Source organism: Xenopus laevis, chromosome 7S (genome assembly GCF_017654675.1).
Source record: "Xenopus laevis strain J_2021 chromosome 7S, Xenopus_laevis_v10.1, whole genome shotgun sequence".
Classification (NCBI taxonomy): domain Eukaryota; kingdom Metazoa; phylum Chordata; class Amphibia; order Anura; family Pipidae; genus Xenopus; species Xenopus laevis.
Genome location: NC_054384.1, coordinates 57,735,410 through 57,760,994, shown reverse-complemented (window position 1 = coordinate 57,760,994; position 25,585 = coordinate 57,735,410). Strand labels below are relative to the sequence as shown.

At 40.8% G+C, this 25,585-nt stretch overlaps 2 long non-coding RNA genes across 2 annotated transcripts; one reads left to right on the top strand and one right to left on the bottom strand.

Moving 5' to 3' along the window:
- Nucleotides 1–24,764, top strand: LOC121396416. Its single transcript, XR_005963032.1, has 2 exons — nt 1–775; nt 24,335–24,764. It is a non-coding gene; the product is annotated as an uncharacterized LOC121396416 (long non-coding RNA).
- LOC121396411 lies at nt 13,306–20,190 on the bottom strand. Its single transcript, XR_005963028.1, has 2 exons — nt 20,140–20,190; nt 13,306–13,735 (listed from the first exon to the last, which is right to left on the bottom strand). It is a non-coding gene; the product is annotated as an uncharacterized LOC121396411 (long non-coding RNA).
- Nucleotides 24,765–25,585: the final 821 nt, after the last annotated feature.

Below are 25,585 nucleotides of genomic sequence, written 5' to 3'. Positions count from 1 at the left end.
CGGGTTTCCGGATAACGGATGCTATACCTGCATTGCAATAGACTTTTGTATTTTGTTTGCACTGATGATTGCATCTTAAACACGGTCCCTTGTATCGGTTCCGGGCTAGCCTTTATTCATTAGCTTGCGCTGAGGATGGCAAATTAAAGGATTGATTGTTTTGCCTTAGATTACCCTTTACTTCATAATCTGTGTGGTGTTTGTTTGCACCAATGAAGGCCTATTCAACGATTGCTTTTATTAAATTGCCCTTTAATTCCTTATCTGTGTGACGTGCCTGCACATGTATGTGTTGCGATAGACTTTTGTTTTTTGTTTGCACTGATGAGTGCATCTTGAATGCCCCCCTGCATTGGTTTAAGTCATCCTTTAATTCCGGATGGGATTGAAGCTCCTTTTTTTTAAAAAAAAATACCTACTGAACAGGCACTGGCCGACGTGAGTACGCAGTGGGAGTGGTTCGGCTGTCTGGATTACTTGCATTTCTCAGCCTTGAGCCCCCCTGCGGAAGCGCGGCGAAGACAGCAAAAGGTAAGTGCTTTTTTCATTCATTGCACATTCGCTATTGTGGACCTAAAGTCGTCTTCATTGACCGCTGCTATTATGTTGCCTTTTAATTCCGTATCTGTGTGATGTTTATCTGCACATATGTATTGCAATAGAGGTTTGGTTATTTTTTGCACTGATTATTGCTTCTTGAATGAACACTTGCTTTGGTTTAAGTTACCCTTTCAGCCCTTATCTGATTGACGTGTATGAACATATGAACATATATGTCCTTCAGTAGACTTTGGGAGAGTTTTTTTTTCACTCATCTGTGCCTTTTTAATGATGGTTTATGTGGCGTTCATTTACCCTTTAATTGCTTTTCTGTGTGAAGTATATCTGAACGTATGTATTAACCGATTATTGCATCTTAAACGGTCCCTTGTTTCAGGTGCCCTTTATTTGTTTGCTTACATCCATGAGGGTCCATTGAATGATTACTTGTATTGGCTTAAGTTACCCTTGAACTCTTAATCTGTGTTTGGCCTCTTTGATGATCTCTTTTATTACATTGCCCTTTAATTCCTTATCTGTGTGAAGTACCTGTGCACATATGTGTCGCGATAGATGTTTTTGTTTGCACTGGATTGTTTCTTGAATACGTACCTGCATTGGTTTAAGTCATCCTTTAATTCCGGATGGCTTGAAGCTCCTTTTTTTTAAAAAAAAACCCCTACTGAACAGGCACTGGCCGACGTGAGTACGCAGTGGGAGTGGTTCGGCTGTCTGGATTACTTGCATTTCTCAGCCTTGAGCCCCCCTGCGGAAGCGCGGCGAAGACAGCAAAAGGTAAGTGCTTTTTTCATTCATTGCACATTCGCTATTGTGGACCTAAAGGCGTCTTCATGTTGACGTGGTAGACTTTGGGGTGTTGCACTGCTCTAGCCTTTTTCCATGTGGCTTCCATGGCGTTTATTATTTTAATTATTTTCTTTGGAATGTAGCTCCCGTATTTGCAGGTATGAGCTTTATCAATGTCGGGAGCTGGGGTTTTTCGGATATAGTTTGCAACTTGGATCTTCAACTGCGATGATTTACCCTGGTGATGTCTAGGAGTTTATGAACGGACATACGGAATTAAAGGATGACTTAAACCAATGCAGGTACGTATTCAAGAAACAATCATCAGTGCAAACAAAAACATCTATCGCGACACATATGTGCACAGGTACTTCACACAGATAAGGAATTAAAGGGCAATGTAATAAAAGAGATCATCAAAGAGGCCAAACACAGATTAAGAGTTCAAGGGTAACTTAAGCCAATACAAGTAATCATTCAATGGACCCTCATGGATGTAAGCAAACAAATAAAGGGCACCTGAAACAAGGGACCGTTTAAGATGCAATAATCGGTTAATACATACGTTCAGATATACTTCACACAGAAAAGCAATTAAAGGGTAAATGAACGCCACATAAACCATCATTAAAAAGGCACAGATGAGTGAAAAAAAAACTCTCCCAAAGTCTACTGAAGGACATATATGTTCATATGTTCATACACGTCAATCAGATAAGGGCTGAAAGGGTAACTTAAACCAAAGCAAGTGTTCATTCAAGAAGCAATAATCAGTGCAAAAAATAACCAAACCTCTATTGCAATACATATGTGCAGATAAACATCACACAGATACGGAATTAAAAGGCAACATAATAGCAGCGGTCAATGAAGACGACTTTAGGTCCACAATAGCGAATGTGCAATGAATGAAAAAAGCACTTACCTTTTGCTGTCTTCGCCGCGCTTCCGCAGGGGGGCTCAAGGCTGAGAAATGCAAGTAATCCAGACAGCCGAACCACTCCCACTGCGTACTCACGTCGGCCAGTGCCTGTTCAGTAGGTATTTTTTTTTAAAAAAAAGGAGCTTCAATCCCATCCGGAATTAAAGGATGACTTAAACCAATGCAGGGGGGCATTCAAGATGCACTCATCAGTGCAAACAAAAAACAAAAGTCTATCGCAACACATACATGTGCAGGCACGTCACACAGATAAGGAATTAAAGGGCAACTTAATAAAAGCAATCGTTGAATAGGCCTTCATTGGTGCAAACAAACACCACACAGATTATGAAGTAAAGGGTAATCTAAGGCAAAACAATCAATCCTTTAATTTGCCATCCTCAGCGCAAGCTAACGAATAAAGGCTAGCCCGGAACCGATACAAGGGACCGTGTTTAAGATGCAATCATCAGTGCAAACAAAATACAAAAGTCTATTGCGATACAGGTATAGCATCCGTTATCCGGAAACCCGTTATCCAGAAAGCACCGAATTATGGAAAGGCCGTCTCCCACAGACTCCTTTTTATCCACATAATCCAAGTTTTTAAAAAGGATTTCCTTTTTCTCCGTAGAAATACAACATTGCCTTGTACTTGACCCAAACTAAGATAAAATGAATCCTTATTGGAGGCAAAGCAAGCAAATTGGGTTTATTTAATAACGACATGATTTTCTAGTAGACTTATGATATGAAGATCCAAGTTACGCAAAGACCCGATATCCCGAAAACCCCAGCTCCCGAGCATTCTGGATAACAGGTCCCATACCTGTACATACGGGAAGCTACACTTCACAAAGAAAATAAATTAAAGGGTAAATAAACGCCATGGAAGCCATCATGGAAAAGGCCTAGAGCAGTGCAAACAAAACCCCAAAGTCTACCACAGTACATACATGAAGACGACTTTAGGTCCACAATAGCGAATGTGCAATGAATGAAAAAAGCACTTACCTTTTGCTGTCTTCGCCGCGCTTCCGCAGGGGGGCTCAAGGCTGAGAAATGCAAGTAATCCAGACAGCCGAACCACTCCCACTGCGTACTCACGTCGGCCAGTGCCTGTTCAGTAGGGGTTTTTTTTTAAAAAAAAGGAGCTTCAAGCCCATCCGGAATTAAAGGATGACTTAAACCAATGCAGGTACGTATTCAACGAACGAATCAGTGCAAACAAAAACATCTATCGCGACACATATGTGCACAGGTACTTCACACAGATAAGGAATTAAAGGGCAATGTAATAAAAGAGATCATCAAAGAGGCCAAACACAGATTAAGAGTTCAAGGGTAACTTAAGCCAATACAAGTAATCATTCAATGGACCCTCATGGATGTAAGCAAACAAATAAAGGGCACCTGAAACAAGGGACCGTTTAAGATGCAATAATCGGTTAATACATACGTTCAGATATACTTCACACAGAAAAGCAATTAAAGGGTAAATGAACGCCACATAAACCATCATTAAAAAGGCACAGATGAGTGAAAAAAAAACTCTCCCAAAGTCTACTGAAGGACATATATGTTCATATGTTCATACACGTCAATCAGATAAGGGCTGAAAGGGTAACTTAAACCAAAGCAAGTGTTCATTCAAGAAGCAATAATCAGTGCAAAAAATAACCAAACCTCTATTGCAATACATATGTGCAGATAAACATCACACAGATACGGAATTAAAAGGCAACATAATAGCAGCGGTCAATGAAGACGACTTTAGGTCCACAATAGCGAATGTGCAATGAATGAAAAAAGCACTTACCTTTTGCTGTCTTCGCCGCGCTTCCGCAGGGGGGCTCAAGGCTGAGAAATGCAAGTAATCCAGACAGCCGAACCACTCCCACTGCGTACTCACGTCGGCCAGTGCCTGTTCAGTAGGGGTTTTTTTTTAAAAAAAGGAGCTTCAAGCCCATCCGGAATTAAAGGATGACTTAAACCAATGCAGGTACGTATTCAAGAAACAATCATCAGTGCAAACAAAAACATCTATCGCGACACATATGTGCACAGGTACTTCACACAGATAAGGAATTAAAGGGCAATGTAATAAAAGAGATCATCAAAGAGGCCAAACACAGATTAAGAGTTCAAGGGTAACTTAAGCCAATACAAGTAATCATTCAATGGACCCTCATGGATGTAAGCAAACAAATAAAGGGCACCTGAAACAAGGGACCGTTTAAGATGCAATAATCGGTTAATACATACGTTCAGATATACTTCACACAGAAAAGCAATTAAAGGGTAAATGAACGCCACATAAACCATCATTAAAAAGGCACAGATGAGTGAAAAAAAAACTCTCCCAAAGTCTACTGAAGGACATATATGTTCATATGTTCATACACGTCAATCAGATAAGGGCTGAAAGGGTAACTTAAACCAAAGCAAGTGTTCATTCAAGAAGCAATAATCAGTGCAAAAAATAACCAAACCTCTATTGCAATACATATGTGCAGATAAACATCACACAGATACGGAATTAAAAGGCAACATAATAGCAGCGGTCAATGAAGACGACTTTAGGTCCACAATAGCGAATGTGCAATGAATGAAAAAAGCACTTACCTTTTGCTGTCTTCGCCGCGCTTCCGCAGGGGGGCTCAAGGCTGAGAAATGCAAGTAATCCAGACAGCCGAACCACTCCCACTGCGTACTCACGTCGGCCAGTGCCTGTTCAGTAGGTATTTTTTTTTAAAAAAAAGGAGCTTCAATCCCATCCGGAATTAAAGGATGACTTAAACCAATGCAGGGGGGCATTCAAGATGCACTCATCAGTGCAAACAAAAAACAAAAGTCTATCGCAACACATACATGTGCAGGCACGTCACACAGATAAGGAATTAAAGGGCAACTTAATAAAAGCAATCGTTGAATAGGCCTTCATTGGTGCAAACAAACACCACACAGATTATGAAGTAAAGGGTAATCTAAGGCAAAACAATCAATCCTTTAATTTGCCATCCTCAGCGCAAGATAACGAATAAAGGCTAGCCCGGAACCGATACAAGGGACCGTGTTTAAGATGCAATCATCAGTGCAAACAAAATACAAAAGTCTATTGCGATACAGGTATAGCATCCGTTATCCGGAAACCCGTTATCCAGAAAGCACCGAATTATGGAAAGGCCGTCTCCCACAGACTCCTTTTTATCCACATAATCCAAGTTTTTAAAAAGGATTTCCTTTTTCTCCGTAGAAATACAACATTGCCTTGTACTTGACCCAAACTAAGATAAAATGAATCCTTATTGGAGGCAAAGCAAGCAAATTGGGTTTATTTAATAACGACATGATTTTCTAGTAGACTTATGGTATGAAGATCCAAGTTACGCAAAGACCCGATATCCCGAAAACCCCAGCTCCCGAGCATTCTGGATAACAGGTCCCATACCTGCACATACGGGAAGCTACACTTCACAAAGAAAATAAATTAAAGGGTAAATAAACGCCATGGAAGCCATCATGGAAAAGGCCTAGAGCAGTGCAAACAAAACCCCAAAGTCTACCACAGTACATACATGAAGACGACTTTAGGTCCACAATAGCGAATGTGCAATGAATGAAAAAAGCACTTACCTTTTGCTGTCTTCGCCGCGCTTCCGCAGGGGGGCTCAAGGCTGAGAAATGCAAGTAATCCAGACAGCCGAACCACTCCCACTGCGTACTCACGTCGGCCAGTGCCTGTTCAGTAGGGGTTTTTTTTTAAAAAAAAGGAGCTTCAAGCCCATCCGGAATTAAAGGATGACTTAAACCAATGCAGGTACGTATTCAACGAACGAATCAGTGCAAACAAAAACATCTATCGCGACACATATGTGCACAGGTACTTCACACAGATAAGGAATTAAAGGGCAATGTAATAAAAGAGATCATCAAAGAGGCCAAACACAGATTAAGAGTTCAAGGGTAACTTAAGCCAATACAAGTAATCATTCAATGGACCCTCATGGATGTAAGCAAACAAATAAAGGGCACCTGAAACAAGGGACCGTTTAAGATGCAATAATCGGTTAATACATACGTTCAGATATACTTCACACAGAAAAGCAATTAAAGGGTAAATGAACGCCACATAAACCATCATTAAAAAGGCACAGATGAGTGAAAAAAAAACTCTCCCAAAGTCTACTGAAGGACATATATGTTCATATGTTCATACACGTCAATCAGATAAGGGCTGAAAGGGTAACTTAAACCAAAGCAAGTGTTCATTCAAGAAGCAATAATCAGTGCAAAAAATAACCAAACCTCTATTGCAATACATATGTGCAGATAAACATCACACAGATACGGAATTAAAAGGCAACATAATAGCAGCGGTCAATGAAGACGACTTTAGGTCCACAATAGCGAATGTGCAATGAATGAAAAAAGCACTTACCTTTTGCTGTCTTCGCCGCGCTTCCGCAGGGGGGCTCAAGGCTGAGAAATGCAAGTAATCCAGACAGCCGAACCACTCCCACTGCGTACTCACGTCGGCCAGTGCCTGTTCAGTAGGTATTTTTTTTTAAAAAAAAGGAGCTTCAATCCCATCCGGAATTAAAGGATGACTTAAACCAATGCAGGGGGGCATTCAAGATGCACTCATCAGTGCAAACAAAAAACAAAAGTCTATCGCAACACATACATGTGCAGGCACGTCACACAGATAAGGAATTAAAGGGCAACTTAATAAAAGCAATCGTTGAATAGGCCTTCATTGGTGCAAACAAACACCACACAGATTATGAAGTAAAGGGTAATCTAAGGCAAAACAATCAATCCTTTAATTTGCCATCCTCAGCGCAAGATAACGAATAAAGGCTAGCCCGGAACCGATACAAGGGACCGTGTTTAAGATGCAATCATCAGTGCAAACAAAATACAAAAGTCTATTGCGATACAGGTATAGCATCCGTTATCCGGAAACCCGTTATCCAGAAAGCACCGAATTATGGAAAGGCCGTCTCCCACAGACTCCTTTTTATCCACATAATCCAAGTTTTTAAAAAGGATTTCCTTTTTCTCCGTAGAAATACAACATTGCCTTGTACTTGACCCAAACTAAGATAAAATGAATCCTTATTGGAGGCAAAGCAAGCAAATTGGGTTTATTTAATAACGACATGATTTTCTAGTAGACTTATGATATGAAGATCCAAGTTACGCAAAGACCCGATATCCCGAAAACCCCAGCTCCCGAGCATTCTGGATAACAGGTCCCATACCTGCACATACGGGAAGCTACACTTCACAAAGAAAATAAATTAAAGGGTAAATAAACGCCATGGAAGCCATCATGGAAAAGGCCTAGAGCAGTGCAAACAAAACCCCAAAGTCTACCACAGTACATACATGAAGACGACTTTAGGTCCACAATAGCGAATGTGCAATGAATGAAAAAAGCACTTACCTTTTGCTGTCTTCGCCGCGCTTCCGCAGGGGGGCTCAAGGCTGAGAAATGCAAGTAATCCAGACAGCCGAACCACTCCCACTGCGTACTCACGTCGGCCAGTGCCTGTTCAGTAGGGGTTTTTTTTTTAAAAAAAAGGAGCTTCAAGCCCATCCGGAATTAAAGGATGACTTAAACCAATGCAGGTACGTATTCAACGAACGAATCAGTGCAAACAAAAACATCTATCGCGACACATATGTGCACAGGTACTTCACACAGATAAGGAATTAAAGGGCAATGTAATAAAAGAGATCATCAAAGAGGCCAAACACAGATTAAGAGTTCAAGGGTAACTTAAGCCAATACAAGTAATCATTCAATGGACCCTCATGGATGTAAGCAAACAAATAAAGGGCACCTGAAACAAGGGACCGTTTAAGATGCAATAATCGGTTAATACATACGTTCAGATATACTTCACACAGAAAAGCAATTAAAGGGTAAATGAACGCCACATAAACCATCATTAAAAAGGCACAGATGAGTGAAAAAAAAACTCTCCCAAAGTCTACTGAAGGACATATATGTTCATATGTTCATACACGTCAATCAGATAAGGGCTGAAAGGGTAACTTAAACCAAAGCAAGTGTTCATTCAAGAAGCAATAATCAGTGCAAAAAATAACCAAACCTCTATTGCAATACATATGTGCAGATAAACATCACACAGATACGGAATTAAAAGGCAACATAATAGCAGCGGTCAATGAAGACGACTTTAGGTCCACAATAGCGAATGTGCAATGAATGAAAAAAGCACTTACCTTTTGCTGTCTTCGCCGCGCTTCCGCAGGGGGGCTCAAGGCTGAGAAATGCAAGTAATCCAGACAGCCGAACCACTCCCACTGCGTACTCACGTCGGCCAGTGCCTGTTCAGTAGGTATTTTTTTTTAAAAAAAAGGAGCTTCAATCCCATCCGGAATTAAAGGATGACTTAAACCAATGCAGGGGGGCATTCAAGATGCACTCATCAGTGCAAACAAAAAACAAAAGTCTATCGCAACACATACATGTGCAGGCACGTCACACAGATAAGGAATTAAAGGGCAACTTAATAAAAGCAATCGTTGAATAGGCCTTCATTGGTGCAAACAAACACCACACAGATTATGAAGTAAAGGGTAATCTAAGGCAAAACAATCAATCCTTTAATTTGCCATCCTCAGCGCAAGATAACGAATAAAGGCTAGCCCGGAACCGATACAAGGGACCGTGTTTAAGATGCAATCATCAGTGCAAACAAAATACAAAAGTCTATTGCGATACAGGTATAGCATCCGTTATCCGGAAACCCGTTATCCAGAAAGCACCGAATTATGGAAAGGCCGTCTCCCACAGACTCCTTTTTATCCACATAATCCAAGTTTTTAAAAAGGATTTCCTTTTTCTCCGTAGAAATACAACATTGCCTTGTAATTGACCCAAACTAAGATAAAATGAATCCTTATTGGAGGCAAAGCAAGCAAATTGGGTTTATTTAATAACGACATGATTTTCTAGTAGACTTATGATATGAAGATCCAAGTTACGCAAAGACCCGATATCCCGAAAACCCCAGCTCCCGAGCATTCTGGATAACAGGTCCCATACCTGCACATACGGGAAGCTACACTTCACAAAGAAAATAAATTAAAGGGTAAATAAACGCCATGGAAGCCATCATGGAAAAGGCCTAGAGCAGTGCAAACAAAACCCCAAAGTCTACCACAGTACATACATGAAGACGACTTTAGGTCCACAATAGCGAATGTGCAATGAATGAAAAAAGCACTTACCTTTTGCTGTCTTCGCCGCGCTTCCGCAGGGGGGCTCAAGGCTGAGAAATGCAAGTAATCCAGACAGCCGAACCACTCCCACTGCGTACTCACGTCGGCCAGTGCCTGTTCAGTAGGGGTTTTTTTTTAAAAAAAAGGAGCTTCAAGCCCATCCGGAATTAAAGGATGACTTAAACCAATGCAGGTACGTATTCAAGAAACAATCATCAGTGCAAACAAAAACATCTATCGCGACACATATGTGCACAGGTACTTCACACAGATAAGGAATTAAAGGGCAATGTAATAAAAGAGATCATCAAAGAGGCCAAACACAGATTAAGAGTTCAAGGGTAACTTAAGCCAATACAAGTAATCATTCAATGGACCCTCATGGATGTAAGCAAACAAATAAAGGGCACCTGAAACAAGGGACCGTTTAAGATGCAATAATCGGTTAATACATACGTTCAGATATACTTCACACAGAAAAGCAATTAAAGGGTAAATGAACGCCACATAAACCATCATTAAAAAGGCACAGATGAGTGAAAAAAAAACTCTCCCAAAGTCTACTGAAGGACATATATGTTCATATGTTCATACACGTCAATCAGATAAGGGCTGAAAGGGTAACTTAAACCAAAGCAAGTGTTCATTCAAGAAGCAATAATCAGTGCAAAAAATAACCAAACCTCTATTGCAATACATATGTGCAGATAAACATCACACAGATACGGAATTAAAAGGCAACATAATAGCAGCGGTCAATGAAGACGACTTTAGGTCCACAATAGCGAATGTGCAATGAATGAAAAAAGCACTTACCTTTTGCTGTCTTCGCCGCGCTTCCGCAGGGGGGCTCAAGGCTGAGAAATGCAAGTAATCCAGACAGCCGAACCACTCCCACTGCGTACTCACGTCGGCCAGTGCCTGTTCAGTAGGTATTTTTTTTTAAAAAAAAGGAGCTTCAATCCCATCCGGAATTAAAGGATGACTTAAACCAATGCAGGGGGGCATTCAAGATGCACTCATCAGTGCAAACAAAAAACAAAAGTCTATCGCAACACATACATGTGCAGGCACGTCACACAGATAAGGAATTAAAGGGCAACTTAATAAAAGCAATCGTTGAATAGGCCTTCATTGGTGCAAACAAACACCACACAGATTATGAAGTAAAGGGTAATCTAAGGCAAAACAATCAATCCTTTAATTTGCCATCCTCAGCGCAAGATAACGAATAAAGGCTAGCCCGGAACCGATACAAGGGACCGTGTTTAAGATGCAATCATCAGTGCAAACAAAATACAAAAGTCTATTGCGATACAGGTATAGCATCCGTTATCCGGAAACCCGTTATCCAGAAAGCACCGAATTATGGAAAGGCCGTCTCCCACAGACTCCTTTTTATCCACATAATCCAAGTTTTTAAAAAGGATTTCCTTTTTCTCCGTAGAAATACAACATTGCCTTGTACTTGACCCAAACTAAGATAAAATGAATCCTTATTGGAGGCAAAGCAAGCAAATTGGGTTTATTTAATAACGACATGATTTTCTAGTAGACTTATGGTATGAAGATCCAAGTTACGCAAAGACCCGATATCCCGAAAACCCCAGCTCCCGAGCATTCTGGATAACAGGTCCCATACCTGCACATACGGGAAGCTACACTTCACAAAGAAAATAAATTAAAGGGTAAATAAACGCCATGGAAGCCATCATGGAAAAGGCCTAGAGCAGTGCAAACAAAACCCCAAAGTCTACCACAGTACATACATGAAGACGACTTTAGGTCCACAATAGCGAATGTGCAATGAATGAAAAAAGCACTTACCTTTTGCTGTCTTCGCCGCGCTTCCGCAGGGGGGCTCAAGGCTGAGAAATGCAAGTAATCCAGACAGCCGAACCACTCCCACTGCGTACTCACGTCGGCCAGTGCCTGTTCAGTAGGGGTTTTTTTTTTAAAAAAAAGGAGCTTCAAGCCCATCCGGAATTAAAGGATGACTTAAACCAATGCAGGTACGTATTCAACGAACGAATCAGTGCAAACAAAAACATCTATCGCGACACATATGTGCACAGGTACTTCACACAGATAAGGAATTAAAGGGCAATGTAATAAAAGAGATCATCAAAGAGGCCAAACACAGATTAAGAGTTCAAGGGTAACTTAAGCCAATACAAGTAATCATTCAATGGACCCTCATGGATGTAAGCAAACAAATAAAGGGCACCTGAAACAAGGGACCGTTTAAGATGCAATAATCGGTTAATACATACGTTCAGCTATACTTCACACAGAAAAGCAATTAAAGGGTAAATGAACGCCACATAAACCATCATTAAAAAGGCACAGATGAGTGAAAAAAAAACTCTCCCAAAGTCTACTGAAGGACATATATGTTCATATGTTCATACACGTCAATCAGATAAGGGCTGAAAGGGTAACTTAAACCAAAGCAAGTGTTCATTCAAGAAGCAATAATCAGTGCAAAAAATAACCAAACCTCTATTGCAATACATATGTGCAGATAAACATCACACAGATACGGAATTAAAAGGCAACATAATAGCAGCGGTCAATGAAGACGACTTTAGGTCCACAATAGCGAATGTGCAATGAATGAAAAAAGCACTTACCTTTTGCTGTCTTCGCCGCGCTTCCGCAGGGGGGCTCAAGGCTGAGAAATGCAAGTAATCCAGACAGCCGAACCACTCCCACTGCGTACTCACGTCGGCCAGTGCCTGTTCAGTAGGTATTTTTTTTTAAAAAAAAAGGAGCTTCAATCCCATCCGGAATTAAAGGATGACTTAAACCAATGCAGGGGGGCATTCAAGATGCACTCATCAGTGCAAACAAAAAACAAAAGTCTATCGCAACACATACATGTGCAGGCACGTCACACAGATAAGGAATTAAAGGGCAACTTAATAAAAGCAATCGTTGAATAGGCCTTCATTGGTGCAAACAAACACCACACAGATTATGAAGTAAAGGGTAATCTAAGGCAAAACAATCAATCCTTTAATTTGCCATCCTCAGCGCAAGATAACGAATAAAGGCTAGCCCGGAACCGATACAAGGGACCGTGTTTAAGATGCAATCATCAGTGCAAACAAAATACAAAAGTCTATTGCAATACAGGTATAGCATCCGTTATCCGGAAACCCGTTATCCAGAAAGCACCGAATTATGGAAAGGCCGTCTCCCACAGACTCCTTTTTATCCACATAATCCAAGTTTTTAAAAAGGATTTCCTTTTTCTCCGTAGAAATACAACATTGCCTTGTAATTGACCCAAACTAAGATAAAATGAATCCTTATTGGAGGCAAAGCAAGCAAATTGGGTTTATTTAATAACGACATGATTTTCTAGTAGACTTATGATATCAAGATCCAAGTTACGCAAAGACCCGATATCCCGAAAACCCCAGCTCCCGAGCATTCTGGATAACAGGTCCCATACCTGCACATACGGGAAGCTACACTTCACAAAGAAAATAAATTAAAGGGTAAATAAACGCCATGGAAGCCATCATGGAAAAGGCCTAGAGCAGTGCAAACAAAACCCCAAAGTCTACCACAGTACATACATGAAGACGACTTTAGGTCCACAATAGCGAATGTGCAATGAATGAAAAAAGCACTTACCTTTTGCTGTCTTCGCCGCGCTTCCGCAGGGGGGCTCAAGGCTGAGAAATGCAAGTAATCCAGACAGCCGAACCACTCCCACTGCGTACTCACGTCGGCCAGTGCCTGTTCAGTAGGGGTTTTTTTTTAAAAAAAAGGAGCTTCAAGCCCATCCGGAATTAAAGGATGACTTAAACCAATGCAGGTACGTATTCAACGAACGAATCAGTGCAAACAAAAACATCTATCGCGACACATATGTGCACAGGTACTTCACACAGATAAGGAATTAAAGGGCAACGTAATAAAAGAGATCATCAAAGAGGCCAAACACAGATTAAGAGTTCAAGGGTAACTTAAGCCAATACAAGTAATCATTCAATGGACCCTCATGGATGTAAGCAAACAAATAAAGGGCACCTGAAACAAGGGACCGTTTAAGATGCAATAATCGGTTAATACATACGTTCAAATATACTTCACACAGAAATTCAATTAAAGGGTAAATGAACGCCACATAAACCATCATTAAAAAGGCACAGATGAGTGAAAAAAAAACTCTCCCAAAGTCTACTGAAGGACCTATATGTTCATGCATGTCAATCAGATATGGAATGAAAGGCGGTGCAAAGAATAACTGAAAGTCTATGCAATTACATACAGGAACCTACTTAAACCAATGCGAGTGATCTTTCAAGAGTCTGTCAACAGTGAAATCAGAATCCGAAAGTCTATTGAAATACAGATGTGGATACAACAACTGAAAGAGATAAGGAGTAAAGGGTAACTTCAAACAAAAACCAAACTTTGCTGAAATACATACGTGCAGATACACTACCCACAGAGAATCAGTTCATCAGCGACAAAAAAACACTTGGCAGACTACAGCCCAATATGCTGAGTGGCCTGGTGGTCAACTACCGACCAGGCCTACCCGGGCCCACCCAATCCTCAGGTCTCACAACAGCATTCCCAAGACTAAGCATTTTCCTTTTACAATACCTTTGGAACATTAGAGAGGGTTCCACGTTCTATTCCGACTCTGTTTGACACGATGCCATCCCCTTCTGGGAGCTGCAGGGTAAGGGCAAACTCTGGAGATCTATCCGGACTTCATAACGGACTTTCCAACTGTCACTTGCAGCGTCACATGACTCTGCAGGATGACATCATGTAACATGCCCTGTTACATTTCGCTGCAGTCAGGACAACTTGCATGACTGCTAAAGAATAAAAGGGCAACTTAAACCAATACGAGCAATCATATACATACACACGTAGACAAACTTCAAATGGTTAAGGAATTAAAGGGTAACTTAAACCGATTGAAGTGATTACTGAAGAGGCTATCATCAGTGTAAACAAACACCATAAGTCTATTGCAATACATACGTGCAAATACGCTTCACACAGATAAGGAACTAAAGGGCAACTTGAACAATACCAACGCTCAATGAAGAGGCCATAATCAGCGCAAATACATGTTGAAAGCAGGCCCAGACCCGCTCCCTACTTTAAGCACTGTCCTGGACTCAGGGGGTGGTGTGTGGGCCCTGGGCCCCCAGTCAGACGCTGCTCAAAGGCTATTGAAATACTTAAGTGCAGATGCACTTCACACAGATAAGGAATTGAAGGGTAACTCAAACCTAGTCATCATTGAATGGACAGTCATCAGCGCTAGCAAATGAATAAAGGATAACCAAAACCAATACAAGAGACCGTTCAAGATGCAAAAAAGTCCCCACTGGAGGACATCTTGCAAACCCCACCAAAAACAAAATACCACATGTAAGCCAAGAATGGAATACAGTACCAATATAAACAGACAATCTTTCTACACGAAAGGCAAAACTTACACATACCACTCACCTGTGCTTAAATCATCCACTACAATAGATATTTTCCTAGTAAAGCCTCAATCGTTCCACTTAATATTAAATGCCTGCATTACCCCCGCAACATGGACTGATAAGCCCCTGATTGCAATGACCATTCGAGAGGAATACCGAGTAGGTCTAGGCCACCCTGGCACTTAAACAATGCCTTACTCCAAAACGAACAGACCAAACAAAAATTGTCCCACCAGCTTAAAAGCTTCTTCCAAACTAATGAAGTAGAGTCCACAGTTCATCAAAATCGTTGGTGTACCCACAAGGCTGTCATGAGTGGCCAAATTAGCAAGAAACAAACAAACACAGGCTTTACAGAAACGAACATTAACAAAGCAAGAATATAGAACCAACCCTACATCAACCTTAGCAAGTCAAATAAAGCTTATAAAAGCAAAAAAAGTACTTTAATGTGGGAAACTACCTTATCTTTATCAAGTGAAAATACACATAGAGGAACCTATTTCTTGTAATGTTTAAAACAAAATTTGCCAAAAATGACGTAAAAAGCTGTGTAAAATAAATGAAGAATTTATCAAGGTGTGTTTTATACAATGCGAATGCCAGATTTGTTGCTATTTGACCCTGCTTCAGAACTTTATACATTATTGCAGAAGATGCTCTAAGAAAAAAGAAAAACAAAATGACTCTTTTTTTTAACACAGCAATGTCTGACAAGGTGTGAGAGATGTTGTTGCGATTTTTTTTACAATGCATTATAAATCTGAGCCAGAATGCATATCTAATAAACACCCAATGGCAGGAATGATGTCATTGATGTCATTTAAACATTGTTTAAAAAAGTTCCCACTACTGCAAACAGGACAGTGAGAGATAAATCAGAAACATTCATAGAATGGAAAAAAACTATAAGAGAAACTTATAATGAAAGGTGAGTGTCTGCTACACTATAATAAAATGAATAATAATAATAATAATAATAATAATAATAACAACACTATAATGTATAGAACTAGCAATTGCACAGCATGTGTTATCAAATTTCTCAGTGACTTACCAGTAGTTAAATTGTAACAGCTGAGTGTTCCAGGTTGCAAAAAAATACAGCCAAAGTTGCAGAGTGTAAATAAAGAGTTGAGTTAGAAATATTGTTTCTGCCCCCTAGTGGGCGTTTTGTGCAAATTGCTGCAGACCACTGAGAATGGTTGCTGCCCCCTAGTGGCCACACTGGTGAATACATGGTTCAGATATAGTAGCATTTTTTCGGTTAGGAAGCAATTAGCAAATATATGCAAATAGCAAATATATGTCTACCCCCCAAAACCATATATTTTCAGAAAGTACACATTCTACTGAACCTAAAACGGATACCCATGCCTTTCTGCTCCAAACTACTGAGTCACAAGGCTTTCCCAAAAATGGCGGTTATGGTAAATGACCTGAAAATTGCCTCAAAGCTTTACATTTCTAGCATCATATCGCCCATGTATCATTACGTACCAATAAAAAACACCCTAAACATAATTGCTAGGGGTTTCTAAAACAGCAGCGTGGGACCTGGGGTATGTACACCCAGGTCATTGTGCTTAAAGGGTGAGCACGTTTATGGTCATGCGGAGGCTATCAGTAATTTATATGTATAATGACATGAAATTTTCACAGTGAGACTGAGATACTCCCTAAAAAAGATCATTTAGAATTAAATGCCTCGTAAAAAATATTGGAGGTTGGAAGGGAGCTTATTTTGTTTTGTAAAATCTTGTGCTCTGATAAACTTCAGTAACTCTTTACTGCTGCACTGCAAGTTGGAGTGATATTACCCCCCTCCTTTCTCCCCCCAGCACCCCATCAGCAGAACATTGGGAAGGAAACCAGATAACAGCTTCCTGGTAGATATAAGAAGAGCACTTCATTGTAAAATCCCATGTCCCACTGCGACTCCTTCAGTTTCATTGAGAAGGAGAAACAATAGCCTGCCTGAAAGTAGTTTCACCCTGAAATGCTGGCTCCGGCAAAATGACCTGAGATGGCTGCCTACACACCAATATTACAACTAAAAAAATACACTTGTTGGGTTAGGAACTACATTTTACATGGTTGAGTAAATTATTCACAGTGTAATTTAGAAATAAATACGACACCATAAAAATCCCAGAATCCCTTTAGCATTATTCCATTAGCATAAACTTGTAAATCCTTCCCTGTTTTAAAGGCTGGATGTCAGAAATATGCAATATTTGGCTACAATTTGTACACGAAACACAGAAAGAAATCACCAGCGCTCAGACTAACCCACGCTGTGGCGTTGACCAGCTGCATGTGCCAGTGCTCGGTCTAACCCACATTCTGGAATTGACCAGCTGCTATAAACGATAAAAAGCCAATGTTTGTACACAAAGAGAAAGAGAAAAATTGCCAGCGCACGGTTTGCCTTTGATTATTACAAAAACTGAGGTGTTGGTACCACACTTTGACCAAAATATGTAAGCTCACGTGCCACGTCAAGGCCCCTCATTGTACGTGAGTCAAGATGCAGGCGACTCAGGGAAACTCTACACAAATCATATTCAAAAAGCACCAAATGCAGACAAGCTCAAACGTCTACAATCAGTTTGGGTCGTGTGTTATGGAAAAGACAAAGCAGAACAGAATTATGGCCGTCTCCCATAGACTCCATTTGATCTTAAATCAATATGAGCGATCATTCAAGAGGCCGTGATCAGTAAAAACAAGAGGAGAAAATCTCTCTAAATTTATATGTGTAGACAGACTTCAAACAGTTAAGGAATTAAAGGGTAACAAACCAGTTCCAGTGATCATTGAAGAGGCTATCATCAGTGCAAACAAACACCAAAAGTCTATTGCAATACATACATGCAGATAAACGTCCCGCAGATAAGGAATTAAAGGGCCACTTATCTATCATTGAATAGACCATCATCGGTGCCAACAAATACCACACAGATAAGGAATTAAAGGGTAACTTAAGCCAATACAAGTAATTATTGACCATCAGCAGTGCAAACACATAAATAAAAGGTAACCAAAACTAGCAGTTAGGCAGGTTTTATACATAGAGACTTAAAAGGTTGAACTTGATGGACTTTTGATGGATTTTTCAACCTAACTTACTATAACTATGTAACTATGAGACAAGGGACCGCTCAAGATGCAATAATCAGTGCAAACAAAAACCAAAAGTCCATTGCAATACATACATCCAGATATACTTGACACAGAAAAGCAATTAAAAGGTAAGTGAACGCCAGCGAAGCCATCATTCAAAAGGCCTAGAGCAGTGCAAACAAAAACAGTCTACCAAAGTACATATATGTTCATACACCTCAATCAGATAAGGGATGAAAGGGTAACTTAACCCAATGCAATTGTTCATTCAAGAAGCAATAATCAGTGCAAAAAATAACCAAACCTCTATTGCAATACATATGTGCAGATAAACATCACACAGATACGGAATTAAAAGGCAACATAATAGCAGCGGTCAATGAAGACGACTTTAGGTCCACAATAGCGAATGTGCAATGAATGAAAAAAGCACTTACCTTTTGCTGTCTTCGCCGCGCTTCCGCAGGGGGGCTCAAGGCTGAGAAATGCAAGTAATCCAGACAGCCGAACCACTCCCACTGCGTACTCACGTCGGCCAGTGCCTGTTCAGTAGGTATTTTTTTTTTAAAAAAAAGGAGCTTCAATCCCATCCGGAATTAAAGGATGACTTAAACCAATGCAGGGGGGCATTCAAGATGCACTCATCAGTGCAAACAAAAAACAAAAGTCTATCGCAACACATACATGTGCAGGCACGTCACACAGATAAGGAATTAAAGGGCAACTTAATAAAAGCAATCGTTGAATAGGCCTTCATTGGTGCAAACAAACACCACACAGATTATGAAGTAAAGGGTAATCTAAGGCAAAACAATCAATCCTTTAATTTGCCATCCTCAGCGCAAGCTAACGAATAAAGGCTAGCCCGGAACCGATACAAGGGACCGTGTTTAAGATGCAATCATCAGTGCAAACAAAATACAAAAGTCTATTGCAATACAGGTATAGCATCCGTTATCCGGAAACCCGTTATCCAGAAAGCACCGAATTATGGAAAGGCCGTCTCCCACAGACTCCTTTTTATCCACATAATCCAAGTTTTTAAAAAGGATTTCCTTTTTCTCCGTAGAAATACAACATTGCCTTGTACTTGACCCAAACTAAGATAAAATGAATCCTTATTGGAGGCAAAGCAAGCAAATTGGGTTTATTTAATAACGACATGATTTTCTAGTAGACTTATGGTATGAAGATCCAAGTTACGCAAAGACCCGATATCCCGAAAACCCCAGCTCCCGAGCATTCTGGATAACAGGTCCCATACCTGTACATACGGGAAGCTACACTTCACAAAGAAAATAAATTAAAGGGTAAATAAACGCCATGGAAGCCATCATGGAAAAGGCCTAGAGCAGTGCAAACAAAACCCCAAAGTCTACCACAGTACATACATGAAGACGACTTTAGGTCCACAATAGCGAATGTGCAATGAATGAAAAAAGCACTTACCTTTTGCTGTCTTCGCCGCGCTTCCGCAGGGGGGCTCAAGGCTGAGAAATGCAAGTAATCCAGACAGCCGAACCACTCCCACTGCGTACTCACGTCGGCCAGTGCCTGTTCAGTAGGGGTTTTTTTTTTAAAAAAAGGAGCTTCAAGCCCATCCGGAATTAAAGGATGACTTAAACCAATGCAGGTACGTATTCAACGAACGAATCAGTGCAAACAAAAACATCTATCGCGACACATATGTGCACAGGTACTTCACACAGATAAGGAATTAAAGGGCAATGTAATAAAAGAGATCATCAAAGAGGCCAAACACAGATTAAGAGTTCAAGGGTAACTTAAGCCAATACAAGTAATCATTCAATGGACCCTCATGGATGTAAGCAAACAAATAAAGGGCACCTGAAACAAGGGACCGTTTAAGATGCAATAATCGGTTAATACATACGTTCAGATATACTTCACACAGAAAAGCAATTAAAGGGTAAATGAACGCCACATAAACCATCATTAAAAAGGCACAGATGAGTGAAAAAAAAACTCTCCCAAAGTCTACTGAAGGACATATATGTTCATATGTTCATACACGTCAATCAGATAAGGGCTGAAAGGGTAACTTAAACCAAAGCAAGTGTTCATTCAAGAAGCAATAATCAGTGCAAAAAATAACCAAACCTCTATTGCAATACATATGTGCAGATAAACATCACACAGATACGGAATTAAAAGGCAACATAATAGCAGCGGTCAATGAAGACGACTTTAGGTCCACAATAGCGAATGTGCAATGAATGAAAAAAGCACTTACCTTTTGCTGTCTTCGCCGCGCTTCCGCAGGGGGGCTCAAGGCTGAGAAATGCAAGTAATCCAGACAGCCGAACCACTCCCACTGCGTACTCACGTCGGCCAGTGCCTGTTCAGTAGGGTTTTTTTTTTTAAAAAAAAGGAGCTTCAATCCCATCCGGAATTAAAGGATGACTTAAACCAATGGGGGGCATTCAAGATGCACTCATCAGTGCAAACAAAAAACAAAAGTCTATCGCAACACATACATGTGCAGGCACGTCACACAGATAAGGAATTAAAGGGCAATTTAATAAAAGCAATCGTTGAATAGGCCTTCATTGGTGCAAACAAACACCACACAGATAATGAAGTAAAGGGTAATCTAAGGCAAAACAATCAATCCTTTAATTTGCCATCCTCAGCGCAAGCTAACGAATAAAGGCTAGCCCGGAACCGATACAAGGGACCGTGTTTAAGATGCAATCATCAGTGCAAACAAAATACAAAAGTCTATTGCGATACAGGTATAGCATCCGTTATCCGGAAACCCGTTATCCAGAAAGCACCGAATTATGGAAAGGCCGTCTCCCACAGACTCCTTTTTATCCACATAATCCAAGTTTTTAAAAAGGATTTCCTTTTTCTCCGTAGAAATACAACATTGCCTTGTACTTGACCCAAACTAAGATAAAATGAATCCTTATTGGAGGCAAAGCAAGCAAATTGGGTTTATTTAATAACGACATGATTTTCTAGTAGACTTATGATATGAAGATCCAAGTTACGCAAAGACCCGATATCCCGAAAACCCCAGCTCCCGAGCATTCTGGATAACAGGTCCCATACCTGCACATACGGGAAGCTACACTTCACAAAGAAAATAAATTAAAGGGTAAATAAACGCCATGGAAGCCATCATGGAAAAGGCCTAGAGCAGTGCAAACAAAACCCCAAAGTCTACCACAGTACATACATGAAGACGACTTTAGGTCCACAATAGCGAATGTGCAATGAATGAAAAAAGCACTTACCTTTTGCTGTCTTCGCCGCGCTTCCGCAGGGGGGCTCAAGGCTGAGAAATGCAAGTAATCCAGACAGCCGAACCACTCCCACTGCGTACTCACGTCGGCCAGTGCCTGTTCAGTAGGGGTTTTTTTTTAAAAAAAAGGAGCTTCAAGCCCATCCGGAATTAAAGGATGACTTAAACCAATGCAGGTACGTATTCAACGAACGAATCAGTGCAAACAAAAACATCTATCGCGACACATATGTGCACAGGTACTTCACACAGATAAGGAATTAAAGGGCAATGTAATAAAAGAGATCATCAAAGAGGCCAAACACAGATTAAGAGTTCAAGGGTAACTTAAGCCAATACAAGTAATCATTCAATGGACCCTCATGGATGTAAGCAAACAAATAAAGGGCACCTGAAACAAGGGACCGTTTAAGATGCAATAATCGGTTAATACATACGTTCAGATATACTTCACACAGAAAAGCAATTAAAGGGTAAATGAACGCCACATAAACCATCATTAAAAAGGCACAGATGAGTGAAAAAAAACTCTCCCAAAGTCTACTGAAGGACCTATATGTTCATGCATGTCAATCAGATATGGAATGAAAGGCGGTGCAAAGAATAACTGAAAGTCTATGCAATTACATACAGGAACCTACTTAAACCAATGCGAGTGATCTTTCAAGAGTCTGTCAACAGTGAAATCAGAATCCGAAAGTCTATTGAAATACAGATGTGGATACAACAACTGAAAGAGATAAGGAGTAAAGGGTAACTTCAAACAAAAACCAAACTTTGCTGAAATACATACGTGCAGATACACTACCCACAGAGAATCAGTTCATCAGCGACAAAAAAACACTTGGCAGACTACAGCCCCAATATGCTGAGTGGCCTGGTGGTCAACTACCGACCAGGCCTACCCGGGCCACCCCAATCCTCAGGTCTCACAACAGCATTCCCAAGACTAAGCATTTTCCTTTTACAATACCTTTGGAACATTAGAGAGGGTTCCACGTTCTATTCCGACTCTGTTTGACACGATGCCATCCCCTTCTGGGAGCTGCAGGGTAAGGGCAAACTCTGGAGATCTATCCGGACTTCATAACGGACTTCCAACTGTCACTTGCAGCGTCACATGACTCTGCAGGATGACATCATGTAACATGCCCTGTTACATTTCGCTGCAGTCAGGACAACTTGCATGACTGCTAAAGAATAAAAGGGCAACATTAAACCAATACGAGCAATCATATAACATTACACACGTAGACAAACTTCAAATGGTTAAGGAATTAAAGGAACTTAAACCGATTGAAGTGATTACTGAGAGGCTATCATCAGTGTAAACAACACCATAAGTCTATTGCAATAACATACGTGCAAATACGGCTTCACACAGATAAGGAAACTAAAGGGCACTTGAACAATACCCAACGCTCAATGAAGAGGCCATAAATCAGCGCAAATTACATGTTGAAAGCAGCCAGACCCGCTCCCTACTTAAGCACTGTCCTGGACTCAGGGGGTGTGTGTGGCTGCGGTTAAGGCCCCAGTCTAGGACGCTGCTCAGAAGTATTGAAATACTTAAGTGGCAGATGCACTTCACACAGATAAGGAATTGAAGGGTAACTCAAACCTAGTCATCATTGAATGGACAGTCATCAGCGCTAGCAAATGAATAAAGGATAACCAAAACCAATACAAGAGACCGTTCAAGATGCAAAAAAGTCCCCACTGGAGGACATCTTGCAAACCCCACCAAAAACAAAATACCACATGTAAGCAAGAATTGGGGACTTTTTGCATCTTGAACGGTCTCTTGTATTGGTTTGGTTATCCTTTATTCATTTGCTAGCGCTGATGACTGTCCATTCAATGATGACTAGGTTTGAGTTACCCTTCAATTCCTTATCTGTGTGAAGTGCATCTGCACTTAAGTATTTCAATAGCCTTTGAGCAGCGTCTGACTGGGGGCCCAGGGCCCACACACCACCCCTGAGTCCAGGACAGTGCTTAAAGTAGGGAGCGGGTCTGGGCCTGCTTTCAACATGTATTTGCGCTGATTATGGCCTCTTCATTGAGCGTTGGTATTGTTCAAGTTGCCCTTTAGTTCCTTATCTGTGTGAAGCGTATTTGCACGTATGTATTGCAATAGACTTATGGTGTTTGTTTACACTGATGATAGCCTCTTCAGTAATCACTTCAATCGGTTTAAGTTACCCTTTAATTCCTTAACCATTTGAAGTTTGTCTACGTGTGTATGTATATGATTGCTCGTATTGGTTTAAGTTGCCCTTTTATTCTTTAGCAGTCATGCAAGTTGTCCTGACTGCAGCGAAATGTAACAGGGCATGTTACATGATGTCATCCTGCAGAGTCATGTGACGCTGCAAGTGACAGTTGGAAAGTCCGTTATGAAGTCCGGATAGATCTCCAGAGTTTGCCCTTACCCTGCAGCTCCCAGAAGGGGATGGCATCGTGTCAAACAGAGTCGGAATAGAACGTGGAACCCTCTCTAATGTTCCAAAGGTATTGTAAAAGGAAAATGCTTAGTCTTGGGAATGCTGTTGTGAGACCTGAGGATTGGGTGGGCCCGGGTAGGCCTGGTCGGTAGTTGACCACCAGGCCACTCAGCATATTGGGCTGTAGTCTGCCAAGTGTTTTTTTGTCGCTGATGAACTGATTCTCTGTGGGTAGTGTATCTGCACGTATGTATTTCAGCAAAGTTTGGTTTTTGTTTGAAGTTACCCTTTACTCCTTATCTCTTTCAGTTGTTGTATCCACATCTGTATTTCAATAGACTTTCGGATTCTGATTTCACTGTTGACAGCCTCTTGAAAGATCACTCGCATTGGTTTAAGTAGGTTCCTGTATGTAATTGCATAGACTTTCAGTTATTCTTTGCACCGCCTTTCATTCCATATCTGATTGACATGCATGAACATATAGGTCCTTCAGTAGACTTTGGGAGAGTTTTTTTTTCACTCATCTGTGCCTTTTTAATGATGGTTTATGTGGCGTTCATTTACCCTTTAATTGCTTTTCTGTGTGAAGTATATTTGAACGTATGTATTAACCGATTATTGCATCTTAAACGGTCCCTTGTTTCAGGTGCCCTTTATTTGTTTGCTTACATCCATGAGGGTCCATTGAATGATTACTTGTATTGGCTTAAGTTACCCTTGAACTCTTAATCTGTGTTTGGCCTCTTTGATGATCTCTTTTATTACGTTGCCCTTTAATTCCTTATCTGTGTGAAGTACCTGTGCACATATGTGTCGCGATAGATGTTTTTGTTTGCACTGATTCGTTCGTTGAATACGTACCTGCATTGGTTTAAGTCATCCTTTAATTCCGGATGGGCTTGAAGCTCCTTTTTTTTAAAAAAAAACCCCTACTGAACAGGCACTGGCCGACGTGAGTACGCAGTGGGAGTGGTTCGGCTGTCTGGATTACTTGCATTTCTCAGCCTTGAGCCCCCCTGCGGAAGCGCGGCGAAGACAGCAAAAGGTAAGTGCTTTTTTCATTCATTGCACATTCGCTATTGTGGACCTAAAGTCGTCTTCATGTATGTACTGTGGTAGACTTTGGGGTTTTGTTTGCACTGCTCTAGGCCTTTTCCATGATGGCTTCCATGGCGTTTATTTACCCTTTAATTTATTTTCTTTGTGAAGTGTAGCTTCCCGTATGTGCAGGTATGGGACCTGTTATCCAGAATGCTCGGGAGCTGGGGTTTTCGGGATATCGGGTCTTTGCGTAACTTGGATCTTCATATCATAAGTCTACTAGAAAATCATGTCGTTATTAAATAAACCCAATTTGCTTGCTTTGCCTCCAATAAGGATTCATTTTATCTTAGTTTGGGTCAAGTACAAGGCAATGTTGTATTTCTACGGAGAAAAAGGAAATCCTTTTTAAAAACTTGGATTATGTGGATAAAAAGGAGTCTGTGGGAGACGGCCTTTCCATAATTCGGTGCTTTCTGGATAACGGGTTTCCGGATAACGGATGCTATACCTGTATCGCAATAGACTTTTGTATTTTGTTTGCACTGATGATTGCATCTTAAACACGGTCCCTTGTATCGGTTCCGGGCTAGCCTTTATTCGTTATCTTGCGCTGAGGATGGCAAATTAAAGGATTGATTGTTTTGCCTTAGATTACCCTTTACTTCATAATCTGTGTGGTGTTTGTTTGCAC